This window comes from Carassius gibelio, chromosome A18, assembly GCF_023724105.1.
Source record: "Carassius gibelio isolate Cgi1373 ecotype wild population from Czech Republic chromosome A18, carGib1.2-hapl.c, whole genome shotgun sequence".
Taxonomy (NCBI): domain Eukaryota; kingdom Metazoa; phylum Chordata; class Actinopteri; order Cypriniformes; family Cyprinidae; genus Carassius; species Carassius gibelio.
The window spans coordinates 25,215,844-25,241,662 of NC_068388.1; the positions used below are offsets into that span (position 1 = coordinate 25,215,844).

A 25,819-nucleotide genomic window follows, 5' to 3' on the forward strand; every position below is an offset into this window, starting at 1 on the left:
TCCACTTATTTTACTGACGTTTCTCTCCGTCATCCTCCGATCCGAATGAACACTTTTTTTATAACCTCAGACATCATCTTGGTAATGCAATATATATATTTTGTTGTGAGGATTTTTTTTTTTTTTTTACACCGTGTACTAGAAAACACAATATGCCAAAGGGCCTAATTTATAAAATCAGCTACACTGAGTGCTTTTGTTGTTTCTGAAATTCCTAGGGATTCCCTTTCGAATAATAAATGCTGAGTTTTCTGGGATGTTTTTTTTTTTATGAACTCAATAAATAAATAATAAATGCTTTAAGGGACGATTCTCCCAAAGTGAAAATCCTGTCATCATTTACTCAACTTGTGTTGTTTAAAACCTGTATATCTCAGTGGAAGACAAAGAAGATGTTAAGCTGAAAGTAAGCCGGTCCCCATTCATTTCCATTGCATCTTTTTATCCACACAAAGAAACTGAATGCTGAGCCACTCTCGTCATTCTGCCTAACATCTCCTTTTGAGCTATAAGAAAGAAAAAAAAGGCATATACCTGTATTTCATTTTTCATTTTAATTACAAGAAACATCAGATCGATCCTCTTTTCAACTTTCAAAACATTGAGGAAGAAGCTAAAAGCCCATTTCAACAGTCAAAACTTGTATTATGATGTTATAAAAGAACATTTATATTGCCATCTTTCTCTTTCATTTCACATTTCTCCGACTGTCAAACCATTTTTGTTGTACAAAACTATTGCAACAGTGTTTTAATCAGGTTTAAGTTTTTAGTTGCAAAAAGCACACTAAGCAGAAAGTGTAAACCGAGACCAGACATCACGTGCATGACTGCAACAACAGAGACTGACTGTCATCAATGTGCCTTCACTTTTCAAGTAAGCGTTCCTATACTAACCCAGCTAAACACCTGAGAACAAGACATCGTTGTGGCATTCTGCTCTGTTGTGCTTTATATAGAGACAATTCAACATAAAACAAGAAACTCAATAACCATTCCCACTCTTATTTCTGCATGTCCAACGATATCTCACGACCAATTCGTACGTATTTTACGAGGTGGCTTATTCGTACAAATTTGTACGACCTCACGCGTACGATTTTATACGACCCCAGTGACGGTTAGGTTTAGGGGCGGGGTTAGGTGTAGGTCATTCGTACAAATTCATACGAATTGTCAAATCATAAAATACGTACGATTTGGCAACAATCGTATGAATTTGTACGAGTGTGGTTATACGAATTCGTACGAATAAGCCATCTTGTGAAAAATGTACGAATTGCCGTGAGATCGGGTTGGCATGTCAGATCGTCAACGTCTGGACCTTCATTTTGCTTGGCTCCAGAACAAGTAGAAAAGGTCAGCTTTAAGTGAAACTCACACACATCTGAAATAGCATATAATTACTTACCGTACGCAAGAAATCAGAGAACATGCAATTATAATCAAGACTATACAAAATGAACTATGAACACATATACAAATAATTAACAACCGTGTAAGCGATCTTTCATATTAACTGAAACGTAAAGGTCTCAGGGTGGTTTTGAATGTAATGCTTGTGTTTTCTCGACTGATTGAATAGGTCAGGCACTGCTTGATGGTATTTGGTGATGAAAAATGATACCAGTCTGTTCTCCTCTGCTTTACAGCCATTTCTTCAGATGAAGGCATCCTGTCTTTTGAGATCTTAGAAGGTGGTGTAGATGTAGACGAAGATAACCACCAGGAGGTTGAGCACGGTGCCGATGATCCCCAATATTGCCAGAATCCTCTCCTCACGGTCGTTCTCTGGCTCCTCCGCGATGGCTCGACACCTGTGATGATGGCCATGGGGGAGCATGTTTAATATCACTGGTCCCCACCTCCAGGGGGCGCCACGCCAGCTACAGAGACAGACACAGAGAGAGAGAGAGAGAGAGAGAGTGGTTGATTGGTTGGGTGTTCTGGCGTTGCTAGGGATTTTCTAAGGTGTTGTGGGTGTTTGTAAGAGTATATAAGAGTATATGTGGTATAGGGCACTGTAGATGGTTACTAGGCAATTTCTTGTTGTCTTGAGTCAAGTGTGTGAAGCTCAAGTATGATATTCTGCTTTTGAGTGGCTGCTACATAGCTAGTGTGTTTGGGGTCATTGCTAGGGGGTTGCTCTGGCATTATGGGTGATAATGACTGGAATGATAATATCACACATCTCCACAGTGCAGGACATGCAAGACAAACAATTAATGCCAGCCTTGATGTTGCTTTAATATTAAATGCAATCAAATTGCGTTAATGAACATTGTTTAACATTGCAGGACAATTATATTTGAACTCAGCATCGGGATCAAATCATTGTATTGTATCTTCATAAAATGACTAAACAATAGTAAATTGTGCCTTGTAAGATTCTTTAAGATGGCAGACATATAACTCCTCATGCTTGGTTCATGATTTGTGAAATCTAACACAGCATGTTACAGTTGACTGAAGGCCTTGTTCTTAAAATAGAAAGCTCTGGGTTGTTGCACATTCACAATCATGGCGCCCGGTTTCACCACCTTGTCATTAAACAGCTAATCAGACAGGAACTGATCAGATTCACACGCTTTAAGGGATTGCAGAAAATATGCCCAGTAAAGATGGTAGTGCACCTTCTCGAGTGTTTATTTGTTGTGTTTGTCACAGAAGATGGCTGGAGGTTAGCAGCACTGAGTCGAGCAGCTGTTGCGGCAGCATAAGGACCCATGAGACTCTGTGAGACAAGCCTGTCACCCTCTTTCCACTCTGCTATGGCTTAGCCATTCAGCAGTGAAATGCGATTATTTCCGACCCAATTAGGGGAAAATACAAGCGGCACCTCCTTGCTCAAGGCCCAGTCAGAAAGGCACTTGCACATGGCCCAAACGCCCTGTGTGGCTCAGAGGGACATTCAACAACCCTGCACAACAGCCACATGGCTGCTAGAAATGAAGAGGATCTGAAAGAAACAGAACAGAACAGAAACACAGAGAAGAGGGGAAAGAAATGAAAATGCTGAGTGCATACAATGAATTTTCTGAATCCAGAGGGAATTTAGAGGAAGCTACTTGGTGTATGTTAAGATTGGACACTTATGTACTATTATCCACTATTAAGGAAACTCTAGATATTTGTTATTAGCATTAGGTATTCTAAACATCAACGTTTACATAACTACCATATTTTGAAGTCCTCATTGCACTACATATTGTATACTAAGGGTACAAAAGCCAGATGAGCAGCATGTTCACAGTGCAACTGAATTTTGCATTATTGACACACTGTTTTCCTAATGAATGTTGTTCAGCTGCTTTGATGCAATGTATTTTGTTTACAGCGCTATATAAATAAAGGTGACTTGACTTGCAACGACATGCTTGGCTCTTCTATGCCAGGCCAGTGATGCATTTGAAAACTGGAGGAATTCTAGTCCTGTGTTGAGTCAGAATTTAATAAAAGTGTGGGCGGACAATTAGACGAATGAAAGATGGGTTGGGTTGACTCACATTGTTTGAGCCCAACAGCCTAAAACCACTGTCAGAAAAATCAGCATCATCAGATGAGCTCAATGAGTCAAGCATCTTGTTCTGCCCATTGTACTATACAGCTCTTTAAATGAATATGGTGCAAAACAAAAGCAGTACTTTCTTCACTAAACATCACTAAACTGACAGTGTGTGTTATTGTCTGCAATGAATTCGAACAGACTTATTTTGAGTATGGATTGTCTGTCATCATCCAGCCTCGTTTGTGCTAAATAATAGCAGTACTCCAACATCTCCATGTGAGATCATCAGTCAGAATATTCTATCCATAGCTAAAGCATATCAGTAATGTCAGAGATTGTATAAGGAATACAAAACCAATCGCAGAAAGCACCTGTGTGCAGTCCGGAGAGGTTGAGAAAGCAGGTCAGAGCCCAGTTTGAATTCAGAATGAATACTACTGTAAATACAGGAGTCCAGTGGCACACATGCAAGTCCACAAAGCATGCATTAGTGATTACTTTTCGCATGTTCCCACATTACAAGAGCCCACACTGCAATATTAATATTATAAGCGATCTCAAAGAGCATGCATATGTTTAATGTGGTTAAAATTAGATCCTAACTAGGCATGAACATGACATATCATTTCATCATTTCAAAGGAGCCTTTTATTTGAAAGATTGCAAACTATATTAGACCCAACAGCAGACACACCTATGAGGTAAACATTACTCTTTTCACATGCAAAGTCTGTGTTTATATAGAAGCCACAGCAGACAAAATAAAACGTTTAATACTAAGGAAAACAGTTATGGTTATAAAAACTGTATTTTTTTAATCATCCACAAACTTTTGAGTCTGCTTCAGATTGCCATGCATGCGATTCTTCTGAAGCATGAATAGAGTGTACTTAGGCGATATTAAACACTTTTCATAAAGTAAAAAATAGCCATTTATGTCCTCACACAATATGAATTACCCACAGACCCTTAATGACTGCATACCAATGTCTCTGTGTATTATGAACAAAGACCAGCCGGACAGCTCCATGTCACTAATAATCAGGAAATCTAAATCATGACAAGTTTGCAGAGGCACGTATTGGCACATAAATCAATCAAAGTAATTATTAGACTCAAGCTTCATTGTACGTGTGCCCTTATTCCCATCATTTAGTGCCTGGACCCAGACTTCCTTTCAGCCCCGGTCAATTAAAGCAAAAACAGATTAACATGAAGTTAAGTTCAGAGGAAGAGCAGGATGAAAAATGCCCAGTCACAGCTCTAAAACTCTCAGATAAAAAGTCCAGAGTGTGTTTAGGTACATCAGCCTCAGTATTTGCATTACAGATTTTAGTCATTTGGTTTCCCTACAGAGTCCCAACAACACCATTAGACTGACACGGAGACCTCTTAAGCCGGAAGACCCGAAATAGCTGAGCCTCCTCCCTAATGGACCGTCTGTGGCCCAGTTCTGTCTGCCTTCAAAGTGACTGTGACCAATTCAGTTATACCTTCTCAGAAAATCATTTTGACTTTTGAGTCACCTAGACTGAAATCCATCAAATCAGTTTACCCATCTGTCAGTCCCAAAATGTCTTAATTCCACAAATCAAAGCCTTAACAGGTTTTGAATTAGAGCAGGAAATCTCAAATTCATAAAGTCATATAATTAAATCTTTTATGTATTGCATTGCATTCAATCCATGAAAATCTTCCTCTGTATTTTTGTTTTGATTTTCAATACAAATATCTATACAATCTTAAATCACATTTACATGGGATGATTTTCTCAGAAAATGAACAAACTAGGTAAGTACTTAATATAATTCTGTCTGCGGTGAACCTTGTTTTATTTTTTAATTAAATGGATTTTTCTGAGTCATAAGTTCATTTTTTTCTCATAAAAAAAGACTTCTTATTTTATGCTATTTTGCTTCTCAAGTACATTTAGACATTTGCACTGGAAAACATGATACAATACTGAGGAGGAACAGCACTTTTTTTGTAAAATAAATGAAAAAGTAAAGGAGATTTAATTTTTTGGAAGTCATATTTTCAAACCTTGAAAGCAAATATAAAAAGCAAATATTTACATTTAGATATCATATTAACAAATTGTGTTCCATTCAGTTTATTCCTTACATTTTCTTTCATAAAACCTGGAGGTAGTCAGAAACATGTAATGTGATTGCATTTGTGATGCAAATGCTAATGCGTCATGATGCATCCCAGACAACAGTGAATAACTGTCTACTCCTCAACTGATGCCAGTCAACCATTTTGTTAAGGTTAAATAAGAAAAAAACTGCTGATTGAAAATGAGTCATATAGTACAAATACATAAACACAAAAACAGCAAACAAAACCTCACAGAAGCACTTAAAGTGATAAAATATATATTTTATATATTTGTATAAAAATAGATTACACTAAATTATTTAAATTGGTGTGCTTTTACAAAAATATTTACAAAAATATATAGATCATCAGTGATCAGCGGCAGCTGCATCTAATTCCCACAGCCTACTTAATGCCCTGTCTTTCGTCTCTTGTTTGTCAGATTGTTGCTTGAGGTCCTCTGTGTTGCATGTCTGTCTTTCTCCCATTCAGCATTCATTCTCGTGGGTCTGTTCCGGTTCCGTGTTTCACTGTGGATTACTTCGTTATCACCTGGACCTTTTATCATCGAGGTCCCTGTGCCACCCGCCGTCAGCTGATGCCTTTCTCATTCATTTCTGTCAATAAACTGTAACTTGCAATTTGCTTCCTGTCTTCAATCCCTGAAAGAATGATCTAACCACTATGGAAACAGCGAGTAACCCCTCTTCATTGCTGGAGGAATTTATCAGCGCCAGCGTTCGTAGGATGGATTCCCAGGAGAGGAACCTTAACGACACAGGTCGCGCTGTACAAGTATTGATGATGCAGGTGTCCGTGCTCACCCAGCTATGACTCCGGCGAGCTCCCACTGCGCCGCCCACACCATCCGTTCCCCCCCGTTCTAGAACCATATTCTGGTGAGCCGAATTACTGCAGAGCTTTTCTAACACGATGCTCTATACATTTTTCTCTTCAACCCAGTACCTTCAATAATGAACGAGCCAAGGTGGCATTCGTTTTAACGTTGCTGACTGGGAGAGTGGCATCATGGGGCACTATCTCACCGCTGAGATGAGACGGGTGTTTGATTGGCCCGTCACCGGGAGAGAGGCGGCCAGAATGCTTGTGGACCTGCGACAGGGACAGAGATCGGTGTCGGATTTCTCTATCGAGTTCCGAACCTTAGCGGCAGAGTGTAAATGGAACGAGGAAGCGCAGTGGGACATGTTCCTGCATGGGTTGGCTGACCGTGTCCAGAGAGAGATCTACATCCTAGATCTTCTGACTTCTCTCAATGGACTCATTGAGTTGGCACTAAGAGTAGATGCATGACTGTCCCGAGTAGAGCGACGGACCCTACCCAGTCATACTACGAGAGATCCTGCTGGTACATGAGTCAGCAGTGGGGACGCAGTCAGCCCTGTCCACGATCACGAGCCCATGCAGGTGGGGCGAGCTCGGCTTTCCCAGAGGAGAAGGAGATGCGGAGATCCCAGGGCCTTTGCCTCTATTGCGGGGAGCTGGTCATCACGCCTACATCTGTCCAGTAAAAGTATGAGGCTACTATCGGGTGGGATCTCCACCGAGAAGACCTCATCATTATCTACACTTCTTCCAGTAAGTTTCATGAGTCTTGTCTTGTATCTGCCTGTCCATCTGTTTCTGTGTCTGTGTTTCAGGAGGAAGCAGTGAATTTGTCAAACGTGCCCGCGGAGTACCTCGACATGAAGGAAGTAATGCTGCTTCTCTTCTTCTGCATCACCCCTATGACTGTGCCATAGATTTGCTGTCAGGTAAATCTCAGCCTAAAGCCAAATTATATTTGCTTTCTGTTTCCGGAAAGGGAGCTATGGAGAAATATATTTCTGATTCTCTAGCTTCGGGGTTCTTCCGCCCTTCCTCTTCTCCAGGGTTCTTTTTTTGGGGGAAGAAGGACTGGTCTCTGTGACCTTGTATCGATTACCGGGGACTGAACAGCATCATGGTAAAGAATACTCATCCTTTGCCGTTGATATCTTCGGCCTTCGAGAGGTTGCAGGGAGCGTCAATCTTCACAAAATTGGATTTACATAATGCTTATCATTTGCTCTGCATTAGGGAGGGGGATGAATGGAAGACCACTTTTAACACCCCCAGGGTGCACTTTGAATATTTGGTCATGCATTTCGGTTTGTCCAACTCACCAGCACTCTTCCAGACATTCGTCAATGACGTGCTGCGAGATATGGTCGACCAATTCATATATGTCTACCTGGATGTCATTTCGATTTTTTCATCTTCTCTCCAGGAATATGTGCAGCATGTCCGACGAGTGCTTCAGAGGTTGCTAGAGAATGGGCTTTTTGTCAAGGCGAAGAAATGTGCTTTTCATGCTGTGGTGGGGGATGCGTGGTTCAGCGAGGTCTGTGACGGGAGAGAGAGCGAGGAGACGAGCGGCGGTAAGTGAGTTAAATGCAAAACCACTAACACCCGGGTCTCGTTACAGTGATTGGCGTGGGGAGACGATATTTAAGCTGGTCAGGCACTGGCAAAGAGAGAGGGAGCTGAGGACTCATGGGGACGTGGAGGCGAGGAAGCAAGGAAGACAAACGTTGCAGAGTTTTGTAGAGGTAGTGAAGTAATTTGAAGTGCGTGTCCGTGTGGGGGATTTGTTTATTTTATTTTGAAGAAAGTACCCACAAGCCTCAGAAAGCCGACCCCGATCTCCTTCCTTCTCACCAACACGAACTGAAACATATCACACATGCACAGTCTGTTCATTTTCTGGGAACATTAAGGCTGTGGTAGATTGGCCAAATCCAGATTCCCGTAAGGCCCTACAGAGATTTCCAACTTCTACCGGAGTTTTATTCGCAACTTCAGCCAACTATCACGTCTCTGACCGCCTTGACCTCCCCCAGAACTACGTTCAGGTGGTCAGACACAGCCTGTGTTTGCCAAACTTAAGGGTTGCTTTGTTTCAGCCCCCATCTTAATTACCCCTTTGGATAGCTGTAGTGCTATCCCAACGTTCTCCCAGAGATGAAAGGATGCACCCATGCGCGTTTTTGTCCCATCGGTTATCCCTTGTTGAACGTAATCATGATATTGGTAACCGAGAGTTGTTGGCAGTCAAGTTGGCATTGGAAGAATGGCACCTCTGGTTAGAAGGCCTTTTATAGTATGGACTGACCATAAGAATCTAGAATACATTAGAACCGCCAAAAGGTTGAGCTCCAGGCATGCTCAGTGGGCACTTTTGGTCATTTTGATTTTAATCTCTCATACTGCCGGGTTCCAAGAACATCAAACCCGATTCTTTGTCACGCATTTCTGACCGTTCCAAACGCCTGTCTACTCCCGTGTGTATTTTACCAGAGAAATAAGTGGTCTCCACACTCACATGGGAGGTCGAATTGAAGGTCAAGACGGCCTTAGAAAGGGGTAACACCTCCGCACGGTTGCCCACCGAATCGGTTATTTGTGTGTTGGGATTATGGTCCGACGTCATTCAATGGGGGCACTGTTGCAATGTGGCTTGTCATCTAGGAGTTAATCCTACTAAGTTTTTGGTCAAGCAACGATTCTGGTGGCAACTTATCGCTCGCGATGATCACAGTTTTGTTTTGGCTTGCTCAGTTTGCACCACTGGTAAGACTTCCAATCAACTCCCAGATGGGTAACTTCAACTGCTGCCATTCCCTTCAAGACCCAGGTCCCATATTGCACTAGATTTTATTACCTCCCTCCCAGGGACAGTAGTTTTGACCGTGGTGGACCGGTTCTCAAAAGCGGCCCACTTTATTCCCTTGCCCAAATTACCCTCAGCCAAAGAGACAGACAGCATTGACCGTCATAGATTACGTCTTTCATGGCCTTTCAAAAAAAAAAAAAAAAAAAAACACTATTAGTAAATTGCCTTCTGGAAAGTATGTAAATTTACTGTACATGTACTCAGTACTTGGTAGGGGCTCCTTTTACTTTAATTACTGCCTCAATTCGGCATACTGTAGCATGGAGGTGATCAGTTTGTGGCACTGCTGAGGTGGTATGGAAGCCCAGGTTTCTTTGTCAGTGGCCTTCAGCTCATCTGCATTTTTTGGTCTCGTTTCCCATTTTCCTCTTGACAATAGCCCATAGATTCTCTCTGGGGTTCAGGTCTTGTAAGTTTGCTGGACAGTCAAGCACACAAACACCATTGTCATTTAAACAACTTTTGGTGCTTTTGGCAGTGTGGGCAGGTGCCAAATCCTGCTGGAAAATGAAATCAGCATCTTCAAAAAGCTGGTCAGCAGAAGGAATCATGAAGTGCTCCAAAATTTCTTGGTAAACAGTTGCAGTGACTTTGGTTTAAAAAAAAAAAAAACACAATGGACCAACACCAGCAGATGATATTGCACCCCAAATCATCACAGACTGTGGAAACTTAACACTGAACTTCAAGCAAGCTATGAGCTCCTCCACCCTTCCTCCAGACTCTAGGACCTTGGTTTCAAATGAAATGAAATACAAATGAAATACAAAACTTGATCTCATCTGTGTGTGTATGTGTGTGTGTGTGTATTTAGGTAATTGGATTCATTTTAAGAGGAAAACAATAGAAAAAATTGAGATTTGGGATTTCACTGGAAGTAATAATGGAGAACCATTATGAGGAAGTAAAGAAAGAAAAGAGATGGCAGTACACAGAGAGACAGACGTGGATGCGATCTGAAATCCACCCACTTCATGGGAATGACAAACACTGAGTTTTTGGATGATTGCATAACAGAGGAAATAATGAGATTGCTATGGGTCGTTGAACTGAGTCCATGCTGAAGACCCAGAAAGTGAGAGAATTTCACAATGAGAGTGTTCCCTGCAGAAAACACACTCTGACTGACACCAGATCTCGGTTTAGAAACATTGTCTGCCTTTTAGCCAGAGAAGGGCCTCTCGTATTTCTCAGAAGGCAACTGAAAGCATGTGCTAATGTGAGTGTCATGAACACGTTCACTAATGGGTCCATAATTTGCAAACCACTCCATCACATGCTTCACAAACACATTCAGTTTATCTCTCTCTCTCTCTCTTGCTGTATCTCAGCCTTACACCCACACACACAGATGATGATTCATGCTGCTATGGTACAGTGCATACAGACTTGAGCATTTGTGTTCACTCCTTCTACAAATTAATATCCTTTTGTTCTGAGGTCCACTTGTATTGTAAGCATAGTTTGCATAAAAATATTCAGAATTTAGTTTTTATGACCACATTCCATCTTCTTTCTTACCCATATTGAATAAATACAGTTCCTAACACAATATTGTGACCTGAAAACACTTTTACCATAGCATGAGTGTAAGCTAATTCAATTTAACATTTACATAATGTAAGCAGCTCCATATGTTTGTTATTTCTGTTGAAGTAAACTTGGTCGGTAGCGCACTTGGTACAGCACTGTACTTGTGATACAGACTGCTTTGGTATGAGTCCTGTGAAAAGACACTATAAAAGCAAGATTGGGTAATTGGGTGATTTTAATTCTAAAGTAAAGATCATTGTAACCCATCAGTAATGACTCAAGTATTGCCAAATATTTCCAAAATCATCACAATTAAAAAATCCAAAGACTTGAACTACTTCAGTCTGCGTGCAATTAATTTATTTAATCAATTGAAGATCATGGTAATCCACTAGTAATGACTCAAGTTTTACTACATCCTTCTAAAGTAGTTACTAATTTGGATCAGTATTCTAAATTAAGAATGACTTCACTCAAGTGACTCCAGTGTTAACAAATCCATTGGAAGGAATTTATATCAAAAACCTTACAAAACCCTCAAAAGTTTGCAATGACTCCTGTCATTACTAGTGATCTTAAATTTAGAAATGATTTTACATTATGCATATTAATTATAAATCTACATACAGTAGTTCTTAGCAGATCTCTGGGAGGTATGACAAATAGTAGTTACTTCTTAGCTAATAGGTAACTACCACGTTCGATTGATCACTGTTACTATTTCATTCTTTACTATATTTTATTTTACTCACTAACATTATTACATGACATATCTGACTTAAGTTTCCCCCTTGTAAAACCTCAAATTAAATCTACAATATCCTACTGTACTGCTATTGCTGCCTGCTCTTTGTCTCTCTCTGATAATCTGTCTGGTCCTGCTCAGATTCTCTCATTATATAATGAAGCTACATATAATTTCTTGGAGGATCTGGCCCCATTAAAGACCAGAACGGTCCCCTTAGCTCATTCCTACCTTTGGTTCACCCTGGAGCTCAGATTAATAAAAGCTAAGGGTTGGCGTCTTGAGCCACTGTATAATAAGTCTGGTCTTCTTGTTCATGGTACCTTTACTCAGAGATCATGTTACAATATAAAAAAGCACTTAATACTGCATGCTCTACTTACCTGTCCACTATTATTAACAAAGCAATGTGTAAACCAAGATATCAACAAACTCATCAAACCGCCATCTTGCTTTCCTAATGGTTTTTCTAACCTCTGTCAATATTTTATGTACAAAATTGACAATATATTTTTGCCTTTTCTTTCTTTGCTCCTTCAGAATCCTATGCCTCTCAGATACCCTATTCACTTTCTAACTGTACTACACTCACCAGTACATCTGTGGTTTAACAGCTAATTATGAGCCAATACTAACGCACCTGCTCAGAAACTTTCTATCTTGTCTCATATCTATCATTCATGTGTTAAATAGATCCCTTATGACTGGTTATGTACTTACTGGACTGACAGTAGGCGTGATCACCCAGGTACTCAATTTTTGACCTAGACGAAACAGTCCTGGGTAATTTTAGACCAATCTCCAACCTTCCGTTTTTGTCTAAGGTCCTAGAAAAGGTGGTCAGAGAAACTGGCCTGCAGTGGCTAAGTTTATACCTCTCAGAAAGGCAACAGTTAATTAGCATTGATAAACTCAAATCTCACTCTCTCACGTTTTCCTGTGGAATGCCTCAAGGATCTGTTATTGGTCCACTTCTGTTTTTAAACTACATGCTTCCTCTGGGTCAGATCACCCAGCGCCATGGTCTTAATTTCCAAATATAACACTGATCATTCACTATCATTCAAATCTATTTTTCTGCACAGCCTAATTCCTTTTTTTGTGTGTGTTAACATCATGCCTACATGATCTTAAAGTATGGATGGCTCAAAATGTCTTACAAAAAAGAGATTTGGTTATTTGGCCCAACATCCTTTGTCTCCTCTCATCTTGACTCCTCTGTTAACATCGACCGAGATATAGTTCATCCCTCCCCCACTGTACGTAATCTCTGTATACTATTTGATTTTACACTATGCTTTGAACCCCATGTCAACCCATGTCAATCCTGTTTTTCCATTGCCCGTATTTGACCATCAATAAATGTCAAAGATGCTGAAACAGTTATCCATGCTTTTATCACGTCACGCCTGGACCATTGTAACTCCTTGTCATATGATCTACTCAACAAAGCACTTGATTGTTTGCAGCTAAAATAAATTCAGTTTAAAATTCAGCTGCTTGTGTCCTTACATTTACCAAAAAGATCAGCCCACTCAGTCTCATTAGTCTATTATTTGTTCCAGAGCAAATAGCTTTGGCTGTGGGCAAAGTCTCATAACTTTATATTTTTATATAACCTGTATGTTGTATCAGAGCGCTGCCTTCATTCTCTGACTGAATTGCTTAGCAACTTTTATAATACTAAAGTTGTTCATTAAATATTACCATTCAGCAAATATACATTATAATATTTAATAGCAATATTTGTTATCGCAAAATTGTGTTTGTGAGCTTGCAAGGAATCAAGTATTTGTTCATTTGGCATTTATTCACATTTTCTCAATAAACTGCACGTATTCTACTTCAACATGTCTCAATGAACTGAATGTTTCATTAAGTCCTCTCATATGGAGTTTGGAAGATCATTCCAGCATTAAGGCACCGTGGGAACATGTTGAGGTACTGTAGGCAGTGGAGTGAAACAATGAGAAATACCATAAGACACTTATTTAAGCACACGTCACTATCAAAGCAAATCAGGAAGCACTTCTAACCGGCACGACCAGTTCGGTGTGTAGAATTTGCATATATAAAATGCAACAGTTGAGCTATTAAAGCAGAGTTGCTGTGATTGTGTCAAGGATTTTATCATATCGAAAAAATGTCGAAGAAAGAAATAACCTGCAAGTAAGTTCACCACAAAACTTTCTCCTGTAGACATTTTTAAATGCATCTCTATGTTAAATTTTGAAAATTGTTTGATTTATTTTGAACTGGAATAAAATGCAGATACAGTAGAAGATCTCAGAGATTTACACATGCTATTATTTTTCATATAAAGAGCTACTTGGGAAGGATTCATATATATTCACTGCCTTGGTTTAATTTAAATTATCCATCAGTCTTTTCCATGGGTTGTCCATGAAGTGTGCTCTGATCATAGGAATGTAATGTCCAGATCATGTGGTTTTATGGACTTTTCTGTCTTTCTGTAGATATTTCATACATGCCGCTTGTAATAAGGGGAATGACTGTGGGTTCTCTCATGATCTGCAAAACAGCAAGTCCAACATGATCTGTACATTCTACCAGAAAGGACAGTGTACCTATGGAGACAAGTCTGGTGGTTGCCATGATTTAAACATGAGTCTATTATCAATGCAAACTTTTAATTCAATTTTTGTTTTTAAGTTTGCATTGTTAATAGAGGCAAGTTTCATTTACAGCAGCCACCAGATTTTCTTTTACTTTTTTTTCAAGCATTTGCCTGTAGAGATCAGTGATAATCAATCGTAATATATGGTTTAACCGTGTAATGGCATTGTCAGTTTAAATGTTCTTGTGTTATTGTTTTAGATATGACCATGTTAGACAACGCCCACCACCCTCCAGCTCACCAGCAGCAGATAACACTGACAGAGCCAGTAGTGCGGGAGCATCAGTTCCAAGAACGGGACCCAAAAAAGAAAATGCATGACTATTCACACAACCTTCACATCATAGAAAGGGACATCAAAGCAAAATTCCTCTAATTTCACTATGATATGAAATGTAACAAAATGTAAAAAAAATAAATAAATCTTTAAACCTAAAGAAACTTGTCATTGTGAAATGTGTCATGTTATTTTGCTACGATGTCATGATCCAGAAAAGTAGCAGTAAACACATCTTTACACATCTTTTACAAATTAAAACATTAAGGGGAAGTCATGGCCTAGTGGTTAGAGAGTATGACTCCAAACCCTAAGGTTGTGGGTTCGAGTCTCGGGCTGCCCTAGATCAAGGCACTGAACCCCGAACTGCTCCCCAGGCGCTGCAGCATAAATGGCTGCCCACTGCTCCGGGTGTGTGTTCACTTTGGATGGGTTAAATGCAGAGCACAAATTCTGAGTATGGGTCACTTCACTGAATCTTTAAAACTAACTGGACAATGTTGCTTCTCTTTTTATACATGAGACATCATTTCTACTTTGTGACATGACTACCGTTGTTTACATGGTCTTTATACAATTGTTTGAAAGCTTTCTAATCATCACTACAGTAGATGGATGTCAGGGTTTTCCAGGCCAAATTCACCCTTCACCAACAGTTTTATTGACAGGCAGTCTGACCAGTTATAATGCAAATATTATGTGCCCCCTTGCTATCTCCCATGGACTTGAACTTGAAAGATGGTGAGAAGCTGCTCATATGGGACTTGCAACATGGACAGCAGGTACTCAGACAGGCTGGGAACTCCACGATTCATTTTGATTTGGTTAACTATGTGCATATGAGTTTCATAATCCATGGTCTAAACAATAATTGAATTATAGCTATATCATCTCATGCAATTTCTTTAAGATGTGCAGTCACTTAGTAAACACTCCTGAGCTTCTTGCAACTTTTAAAATGTGTTTTACCCATTCATATAATAGAATATGGGAATGCAATATTCATTGCCATAACCATTTATAAATACTCTAGTTTGTACAGCATTAGAACCTATGAATACTCAAACACATAAATGCAAACTCCTCCATCACAAAGCTGTCGACTGGTGATGCAGTCGGTCAGGTTTAGTGTTTTTCAAATGTGTTATTTAAAAATGCAATAGAGCATTAACCTTTCAACACCACTCACTTGGCATTTCATTCCCAAATTGCCGCAATACATCCTGTACAACAAACAGCTTAATAAAAGTTGCCAGATTCACACAGACGTTTCAAAGAAAGTGTAGCAAATCATCCAAAAAGCAACGTGATATTTTGCATAAATGTTGCCAGTTTCTCTAGTGAGCTTGGGTTGAGAATTTAGAGAATCAAAAAATAAAGACACTGGAAAAAGACAGAAATATTTTAAAAGCTTTATTTTTCCTGTCAGGCTTAGAGTTTCTGCCCTGTTTTGCCATAGTTAGTCTGCTTGGTTTTAATTAGTCCCAATCACCTGTTTCTGTGCTGTTAACCATCCATCCTTCAAATTAATAACCAGTGTGCTGCTTATCTTCTATCCTGGATTCACAAATGATGTTTTATTAACAAGGTTCGGGTGGAGCACAATCAGATAATCATCCAATTTGGTACAGGTGCATCTCGTTTAGCTAAGCATCTTAACTATCACAATACATGCAGCATTCCTACCGCTGTCCTATGACAGTTTTTGGGATCCCTCCTCCACCCCATCTCCTCACTCCTAATCTATTTTTATCCCAAATCAGGGATAGGGGGAGTTATTTGGGTTCGGGTTATGTTACAGGCCCGGAGCCTTTCCCCAGGACAGCACGCCAAAATATGCGTAATATTTTCTTTCAGATTAGATGTTAGAACTCATGAAACACGAGACATCAATCAAAAAAATAAGTACGGTAACACTTTAGAATAAGGTTCCATTAGTTAATGTTAGTTAACTACTTTCATTAACATGAACTAAGCAAGAACAATCCTTCTACAGCATTTATAAGTCTTAGTTCATGTTAATTTCAACATTTACTAATGCATTATTTAAATCAAAAGTTGTGCTTGTTAACATTAGTTAATGCACTGTGAATTACCATGAACTAACAATGAATAACTGTATTTTCATTAACTAACATTAACGAAGATTAATAAATACAGTAATAAATGTATTATTCATTGTTTGTTCATGTTAATTAATGCATTAACTAACATTAACTAATGGAACCTTATTCTAAAGTGTTACCATAAGTACAATAGCAAGTAATGCAACATATGTATGTACTTTTAAGCCTATACAAACAAAAATATTTGGAAGATGCATGTACTATTATGTATTTGGAATTATTGTACATTTGGAAAACATGACTATTTCTTTAAAATCAAATAGTAGAAGCAAATAGTTATAAATGATGTATGACTGACAAATATGCATCTTAATAAATTATTAGTTTAAGTTAAAACCATGTCATTCAAATGGATGCAAACTTTATACGCAATTCATAAATATAAATCTTACATCAAGGCATAGATATGAATAATATTTTGAGTGCAGATAACACTAGATCCCATCATAAGAGTCCCATTCTGTGGAAATGTATATAATGCTCAAAATGATAATTTGTAATTCTAGCAACATTGAATCAATCTCTGAAGCTGAGTGACCACTGCACAACTCCTGACCCCACAAACTTTAGTTATCATAGGAAGAAAGTAATATTATTCATTAAAGGGATAGTTTCACCCCAAACTAGATAGTTCCACAGAAGAAAGAAAGCTTGAGGTTGAGTAAATGATTGTAATTCTTGTGTGAACTGTCCCTTTAAGAACATGTGGAGATGAATCTCAGTACTCACCATGCATCGTACCAGTGGGACAGCAGAAACTTCCCGTCCTGTTTTTTATTCTGGCATTGCATCCATCCCTGCAGGACCTGGAAGAACCGCTGGAAGCCCCACGCGGCCTGGGTCCCCGTCCTCTCCCCCTGCACCCTTCGGTCCGACTGGTCCAGTTCTGTCACTCTTACTAAACAATCCTCAGCGTTCAGACAGCTTGTTTACCTTGAGAATCTCAGTCCTGTTAGCTGTGCTGAGTGATGAAGCTGCTTGACGGTGGAGTTGTTTTTGCCGTGAACAGAGAGAGAACAAGAAGCATGCTTAGGTTCATGAATCTTTCACTGCAACAGAACCAAGTGAGATTGAGGCTTTCAGTCTTCGTCCGGTGCTCCACAGGCTTGTCTTGATTGTACACATCCAAAATAACACAACCCCGAGTTCTGTTCCAAGTCAAAACGACCCTCTTTCAGGAATCAAGGAGTTATGAAGATGTCCTCTGTACTAACCAAGAATGGAGGACGGGTCCTCTTTCAACTGGAAATGATGGTTTGAAGAGGAAAACAGAAGGAGAACTTTAAAGGTCAGAGGCCAAGAAACCATGCGGATAGTTCCAGAAGAGAGCAGGAAGGATGTTGGGAGCTCTGGCTTTAAATATCGAAATCCCATCTGACAGAACGTCAAAGGGAATCACAGCATCTATGATTAACGTCCGGAAGACTGGACGACTTTAAAAATCCCCAGAAATCCTGAATTTGCCTTCAACGTCTCCCGTTTCAAACTCAGATTCAGAAGCTTTGTTTGTCTCTCGTTTCTTCATATTTTGTCTGGCATCTTCCCTTCCGAGCTCTCAGTTTTGCTCAGAGCTCCCCCCTCTCTCTCTCTCTCTCTCTCTCTCCATCAGTTACTGTGTCTCCTCTGTGATGCCGTCTTCATCCTCTGTTTCCTCCCTCTCTCCTCCTCCTCCTCTCGGTCCACATGGAAGCTCCCAGACAGAAAGGCAGGAACAGACTGAGTTCATTCATCAGTGGCTTCAAACTCACTCATGCACACAGAACATAGAAATGAACAACATTTGAAATGAAATGCAACCAAAAACATGCACACAGTTGCATGTACATCTATATTCACACACACACACACACACACACACACACACACACACACACACACACACACACGCACACGAACACACACACATTTTTTATAAATAATATGTAATTTTTATTATTTCTAAATAATTGTTTTAAATTATTTAAATGTTTTTTATTATATATTAATTATAGTAAAATATTAATTAAACTTTTATATTAATTATATTAATTTCGAGGGTATGTGTGATCTCAGAGACAACTTCTGATGGCCTGACTCAGCCTTATACACACACACACACACACACACACACACCATCTCCCACGCTTGTGTTTTCTTGCTTCTGACTTAACCCATAATCCAACAGTAGCCAGTTGCTTAGCAACTGCCTCCAGGGAGACTTTTTCTGCATCAAAAGCAGCCTTCCCAAGACATGTGAGTCAAAAAAAGTAAGTGTGTAGTGAAGGGGAATGTGGGAGGAATGGAGAAGGAGGGACAGATGAGGATGACACAGAGTCATAACATTTGTCAGAATAGGACTGCAGCTCCTCACGAGGAGGAAGTGGAGTCCTGCCCAGTTCCATCAAAATGTAGTATTATTATTATTATTATTGTTTTATTTATTTTTTCACTCTTGTTTATTCTTAGAGGAGACGCTGATGAATTATTCATAGGCTGCAACGCAAGACTTGCATCACAGGGCAAGCATCTCTTTCCCAGAGCTTACCGATAAATTAAACATCTCAAACAGCAACATTTGATGTTTACGTTCAAAATAGTATCTGTGATTTTTAAATATATTTTCTTTTTTACAGATATTATGAATTATTCTTTCATAAATATTAAGATCATAAGACATTGTACTCTACAGCCAAACCAACTAACCTTGCCTTGTCATTTAAAGCTCAAATTAACCAATTATTTATCTTTTAATAGACTTGCTGACCTTGACATAGAGTCATAAAAAGTACCTTTCTATGATATTTTTTTTTCTCTTTCTCTTTTTTCTCTTTTCTTTCTGCGTGTTTTTGCTTTTTTTATTGCAGTACATGAAAAATGAGTTTATTTGATTAAGAATAATGCTTTTTTACATTTTATTTTATGTCCTCCAAAACAAAAATGAAATTTAACTAGGAAATTAAAGCATGTTCATCAAGTTTTAATATGGAAGGTCTGATAATGTCTAAGTGGTTCTCAACAGAATCAGATGGATTATGATTCATACGTACATTTCAGAAATCTAAGCCATTCGTTATTCATTAAATCATTCACTGCTGAAACATTGATTTGAGTTAGTATGGAAGCCCATTTCTATCTCTATTGGAAACAGGCTGGTTGTTATTGAGAACATGTTGTTGATTAAGCCTTTCAGGTATTGTTAACATACTCAGTAGGTCATATGGTTGGGAGATTTCATGCATGTGGTCTTGTTTTGGGGGCTATCACTGCTCTCTCTGCTCTTCTTCATGCACGGCTGCACGGATGCACAGGACAGAACCAGATCCCCGATCCAAACATGTGATAATCGTCAGCCATCTTTGACGACAGTGGTCCTGACAGAAATAAAAAAAATATATAAATTACAATTATGAGATGAAGTCATGATCTAGACGTGATTGTGACCTAAGTCATAATTATGAAATTAGCTGATTATAAGAAAAAGACAAAATTATGCCATAATTATAGAATACAAAGTCAAAATTATGACACAGTAAATCATAATGAGAAAAAGTCAAAATTTACAAAAAATAAAAATTAAATGAGATACTCATGACTTAGTCAAATAATTATAACATAAACAGTCAAAATGATTATGAGCAGAAAAATTTACTCATAATTTGTCAGTCATGACATTAAAAACTAACAAAAAAACAAAAACAAAAACAAAAACACTTAGTGTCATGTTTTTATCTCATAATTTTGTATTATTTAATCCCATAATTATGACTAAGTATCTCATAACATCGTACCCTTTTTTTTTCTCTCATGTGGAGGAAATGGTGTTCTCTAAGTTAGCACTAACACTAACCTTTGCCCCAAACTCTCCAGCTCTGCATGTGGTGCTTCAAAGATAATCACTATTCTTTTGGTTTGAGCACAGATCCTCAAGCAAAGATCATTTCTATCTCTAAACCTCTTGTGCTGATGGTGTGTGAGCCTGCACCTTTAACCCCACACAGCATTGATTTTACTGGCTTTTTCAATTGAATGTAAACAGATATACAGTGCACTGTATGGAATTCCCACTTATACACACACACACACACACACACACACACACACACACACACACACACACACACACACATACACGCGATGTTTAACATCCCTCAGTACAACTTATCTCAGATTTAAAAACAAATGATTGATTCAGCTGCATAATGCAGCAATGCATTATTCACAGGTTTTTCTGTCCTGTTCAGTAACCTGTTTTACACGGAGAGCCAGAAATATAACTTGCCAACAGTGCTCTAGCGCCGTCTGCTGGCTACGTCATGAACTGCACGTGTGTGAAGGAAAAGCTGAGCTGAAAATATAACGTTGTTTGGATTTGCATAAAAGCTTAAAAAAATAAAACAACAATAATAATAATAATATATAATAATATATATATATATATAACTTTTGCAATTATTGTTATTGTTTTTTATTCATTTCTATTCTCTCTATAAACTAATTTCTGAACATATGTGTTTGCAATATAAATGTATATTTATTGTATATGCAATTATTTAAATAATACAATATTTTATTATTTTCATTAAGAATAAACAAATGTATTTATATTTAATATATATTTATTGCAAATATATTTAATAAATATATTTTACAAACACACAAACACACATTTTTGTATATCTAAATATCTAGAGCAGTACATAATTAAATGAGCATATGAACTGCTTGTGGTCAGCATTGCTCTAGATGGCACACATTAGTGTTAATGAGTTTTTACTTGAAGTTGCATGTGTCTGCAGTGGTGTCAAAAGTACTGGCATTCATTACTCAAGTAGAAGTATAGATACTAGGGTTTAAAAAAACTTTTGTAGAAGTTGAAGTATCAACTCAAGCTTTTTACTCAAGTAAAAGTGTAAAAGTACTGGTTTAAAAAACTACTTAAAGTATAAAAGTAAAAGTAATGTAAGGGGAAAAAATGCCATTAAGAACAAAAGCTTAGGCCGCACCACAGGGGCCTATTGTGCACTACCCCACCTCCTCAAAAAACATTTTTCTAAAGGCCATAGGCCATAATGACTATAATGTTCATGTTAAAAAATTTGGGATGCACTCGGCTTCCTGTTTCAGCCGCATATATAAAAATACAAAAATGGTGTGCACATCCCAAACATCCAATTAGGACACAGGTGCAAGACAACTGAATGATATAGACAAATAAAGAAGTGAAGTCTGAACACTGAAAACTACTGCTCCAGAGGAATTTAATTAAACAACGTTTCGACCTTCAGGTCTTCATCAGCCGCATATATGCCCATTTAAAATGAACGCACTTTAGTACAATGCAAATACATTAAAGGACTAGAGATATGATGACTAGTTGCCAATAAGTATTGTTATAGTGCAAAAAGTCAAACTTCAGAGGCTTGTCATCAATAACTTTTAATGGAATGTTTATGTACATCCAAGCTTAGCTGCAGGACTCTGCGAGGGCAATGGACAAGAACATTGGTGCAGGCTTAGTAACAATTACACTTGTATGGTTGTCTATTTACAGTAAACATTATAGTGCTGTCAAAATGAATGATTAATCCAAGTGATTGATCAAAAACTAAAACTGAAAAAGAAATCATAATCCTGATACTTTCTTGATTGATAGCTTCTTGTATTTGGTACATACGTCTGCTATGTCCAGTGTTCGGGGGGTAACGAGTTACAAAGTTGGTATAGCCTACTTATCACAACATTGTCAATCGCATCGTCAATCGAAAACGCTAATTTATTCAAACGTCTCGCTACCAAACTACCTACAGTAGCTTAATTTGTGGAGGACGAAGAAAAAGCACTCATTTGGTAAATGAGCCAGTGAGAAATAATAACTTTTAAGTAGGGTCCAGTGCCTTTTCAATACTTTTAAAACGGTACCGGCTCCTAAACGGTGCCTGAACCGATACTTTAAAAAAAAGAAACACAAAAAAACTATGGATAACTTTAAAGAACATTACAAATATTTAAAATAAATCCATAGCTTGTTGTGCAAGTTGTGCTTCCCTTAATCTAAGGCTAATAAATGTATTTCACAATCTGGGTCATTATTTAATACAAAAGCACACATAATGTTTCTACTGTATCTCTGTCACTCACTCTGATATAAAAGTTAACATGAGTGCTGTCTGTCACCGTTTTAAATCAGTTCTGTGAATTACTGTATGGTCATTCTTTATAAAGTAGCAACAATGTCGTTTTTAAAATACAGTACTGTGCAAAAGTCTTATGGAAAAATTAGTATTTTCTCCCCAAAAAGGGTTTTAAGCCAGTTATTTATATCTTTTGCTGTAGTGTGTCAGTAGGAAATATCAGTTGGTCATTAATTTTAATAATAATCTAGTGCGATTTTGAATGCACAAGCAGTCTGACAACGGCAAAATTATTGTTTGGAAATGTAAACTGATATTTTATACTGACATACTACAGCAAAATATATAAATAACTGTCCGAACACCATTCTTTTAAGTGAAAATACTAAAGTGTCTAAGACTTTTGCACAGTAGTGTATGTATAAAGTACGTATGATTAAATTAAGTATATTTTAGTAAGTGTAATTAAAGTATGTGTTTGTTCATATGTGTTAAGGGCTAGATTTTCGCTGGAGGAAACGGCTGTGACAAGCGAAAACTTTACAGATGAGAAACCGACTGCTACCTCGTGACTTTTTGTAAACTGTATTTATGACAAAGAACTGCACAGATATGGATATTCTAACAATCTACCAATAAACGCATACCTTGTGTCCTCTGTTTGTTTAAGTGCGCATGCGCTGCTCCGTTCGCGGTCTGCGCCTCTGCGGATTGAAGAGCGTGCTCAAAGACGGAAGGAGACCGGTCTGACGCTGCTTTCATGTGAAATTTACATAGACAGTAAAAGAAATGGACACAGCGACCCCATTGGAACTCAATTGAGACAAATGAAGCCCAGTTTTAGCGTTTTTTAGCACTTCCGTTTCTGACGCGCAGACTCAAACGAAGCTTGACGATGTCAGCAACCTGTCTGACAGATGTAAATCTTCTAAGTGGCTGTGCGTGAAAACTGCCATCGTTAATCTTGCAGAGACGGCGAGCTTGAGCGGGGAGTTCTTTGTCGTGAGTGAGCAGGAGTAAGTATTCTGATTAATTATTTTGTATAGTATTTTAAAATGTAACGCCAGTACGCCATATTAAGTTAATTGCCTGCGAGCTTCTCCTCCTGTCTGTACGGTAATGCGACAGAGAGACGAGTGGTTATGACGCAATCGTTAGCCTATTTTTTACAAAAACTGTTTATACGGGGCAATAATGTAACATAGAAGGTAATGGAGCCCTTTATACATTTTCGTGTATCTTTAGAAATAAATAATGGACAAACAGAGTCTTTAAACGCCTCAGATGTAAAGTTATTCGCTGTCAAAGTGACGCCAAAATGAATGGGAGTCAATGGGAATGCTAACGCAAGTGAAGTTCTGCTAAAAGATGGCAGCCCCCACCCGACTTCAACTTCCGGTCGAGTTCCTTGCCCCTTGGAAATTTAAGCGGACTGACTCTGAGGCGATCGGATACCGGTTCCATATCCAACCCTACTTTTAAGAAATATATATTTTGATAAACGAACCCAAAACTGTCTATGTCCTGGCTGGACTGTGATGTGATTTGTGTCACGTGCAGGTGCGATGGATCGCGTAAAGACCAATAGGGTGTCGGAATGGTATATGTTTATACTTCTCATCCAACCACAATCAAATTCACTCCATCCGGATGGAGCGATTTAACTGGATAGTTTTTTTTTTTTTTTTTTTTTGAATGATGACAAGCCGGAATGAAAACAAGCCGAAATGAAATAGCAGTAACGAAGCTATTTTTAAAATGTAAGGAGTAGAAAGTACAGATACTTGCCTGAAAATGTAAGGAGTAGAAGTAAAAAGTCGGCTGAAAAATAATCACTCAAGTAAAGTATAGATACCCCAAATTTCTACTTAAGTACAGTAACGAAGTATTTGTACTTCGTTACTTGACACCTCTGTGTGTCTGTTGACCTTTTAATATCCAAATGTGACGCCATGTGGCAGTGGGACGCCTGATTATGCACATGACTTCAGGAGCAAAATGTTCACGGTCGAAGCACCTCTTTCTATTATAATGACGTTTTACCTAGTGCTTCACCCAAATGATGGCTGTTTTACTTAATATGTTTTAAACTGTGCACCATTGGTTAGCTTTGCAATGGGTTGAAGTAATGAAGGAATAATTTCACTGGAAACCCGCCTCAGCTTGAGTCCTGAGATGAGAGGAAAACAAAAAACTTTATAAGAGCGACCAGTCTCATTTTAAAAGGCCTGATTTATTAAATAATCATAATGATTCTAAAGCATGCTGGGCAAAATCAGACATAAATTATATTCCTCAGTTATGATTATGGAAAGCAATGGTGACAGATAAATATTAAAAAGTAAAGGGCCCAAGACTGACCCCTGAGGGACACATTGAAAACAGATTTAATCTCAAACCTATGACCATCCATAGTAATGAAGTGTGAACCTTCAGTAAATTAGGATCTACACCACTTCGAAACTGTCCGTCACTGTCCCAACACTCTTTTAAACGTGTGAAATGTGTAAAAGCTCTTAGATCAAGAAGGATGAGAATGGATGTTGTACAAGTCAGAAGCCATCAAGAAATCTGTAAGAAACAGAATGGAGGGGTTCATAAAGGTGATATTCATTGTGAGATGTTACACAAATGTGAGGCAACAACGTGCTCAAGTATTTTTGCCAAAAATGGAAGATTTGAGATAGGACAAGAATGACTAAAATCATCCAGGGCAGCTTTTTCTTTTTTAAATACAGGAGTTAAGAGCTTAAATGCTGCTGGAAGAACACCAATCTACAAAGAGTCATTTATAAAACTGAAAACTGCAGGGCACATAACTTTAAAGCAAGATTTAAATAAACTCGTGGGAATAGGATCAAGAAAGCAAGTGGTAGATTGCATGCTAGATAGAGTCATGATTATCAAGATGAGGAAAGTTAGTAAGAATGGGACCAGTAAAGCAAAGAACAATGCATTGAGTGAAAGCAGATGAGATCAAGTTTTGAGAGCTTTACTAATTGTGAATCGATTGGATTGTGCTCTACATCTAATACAATGCAACATTAAATTGTGCACAATTAAATACT

At 38.4% G+C, this 25,819-nt stretch overlaps 2 long non-coding RNA genes across 2 annotated transcripts; one reads left to right on the top strand and one right to left on the bottom strand.

Annotated features, from left to right (window-relative positions):
- Positions 1-535: 535 nt before the first annotated feature.
- Positions 536-18,295, bottom strand: LOC127934012 (uncharacterized). Its single transcript, XR_008147659.1, has 2 exons — positions 17,371-18,295; positions 536-1,885 (listed from the first exon to the last, which is right to left on the bottom strand). It is a non-coding gene; the product is annotated as an uncharacterized LOC127934012 (long non-coding RNA).
- On the top strand, positions 13,637-14,679 carry LOC127934013 (uncharacterized). The gene is made up of 2 exons (XR_008147660.1): positions 13,637-13,769; positions 14,439-14,679. It is a non-coding gene; the product is annotated as an uncharacterized LOC127934013 (long non-coding RNA).
- Positions 18,296-25,819: the final 7,524 nt, after the last annotated feature.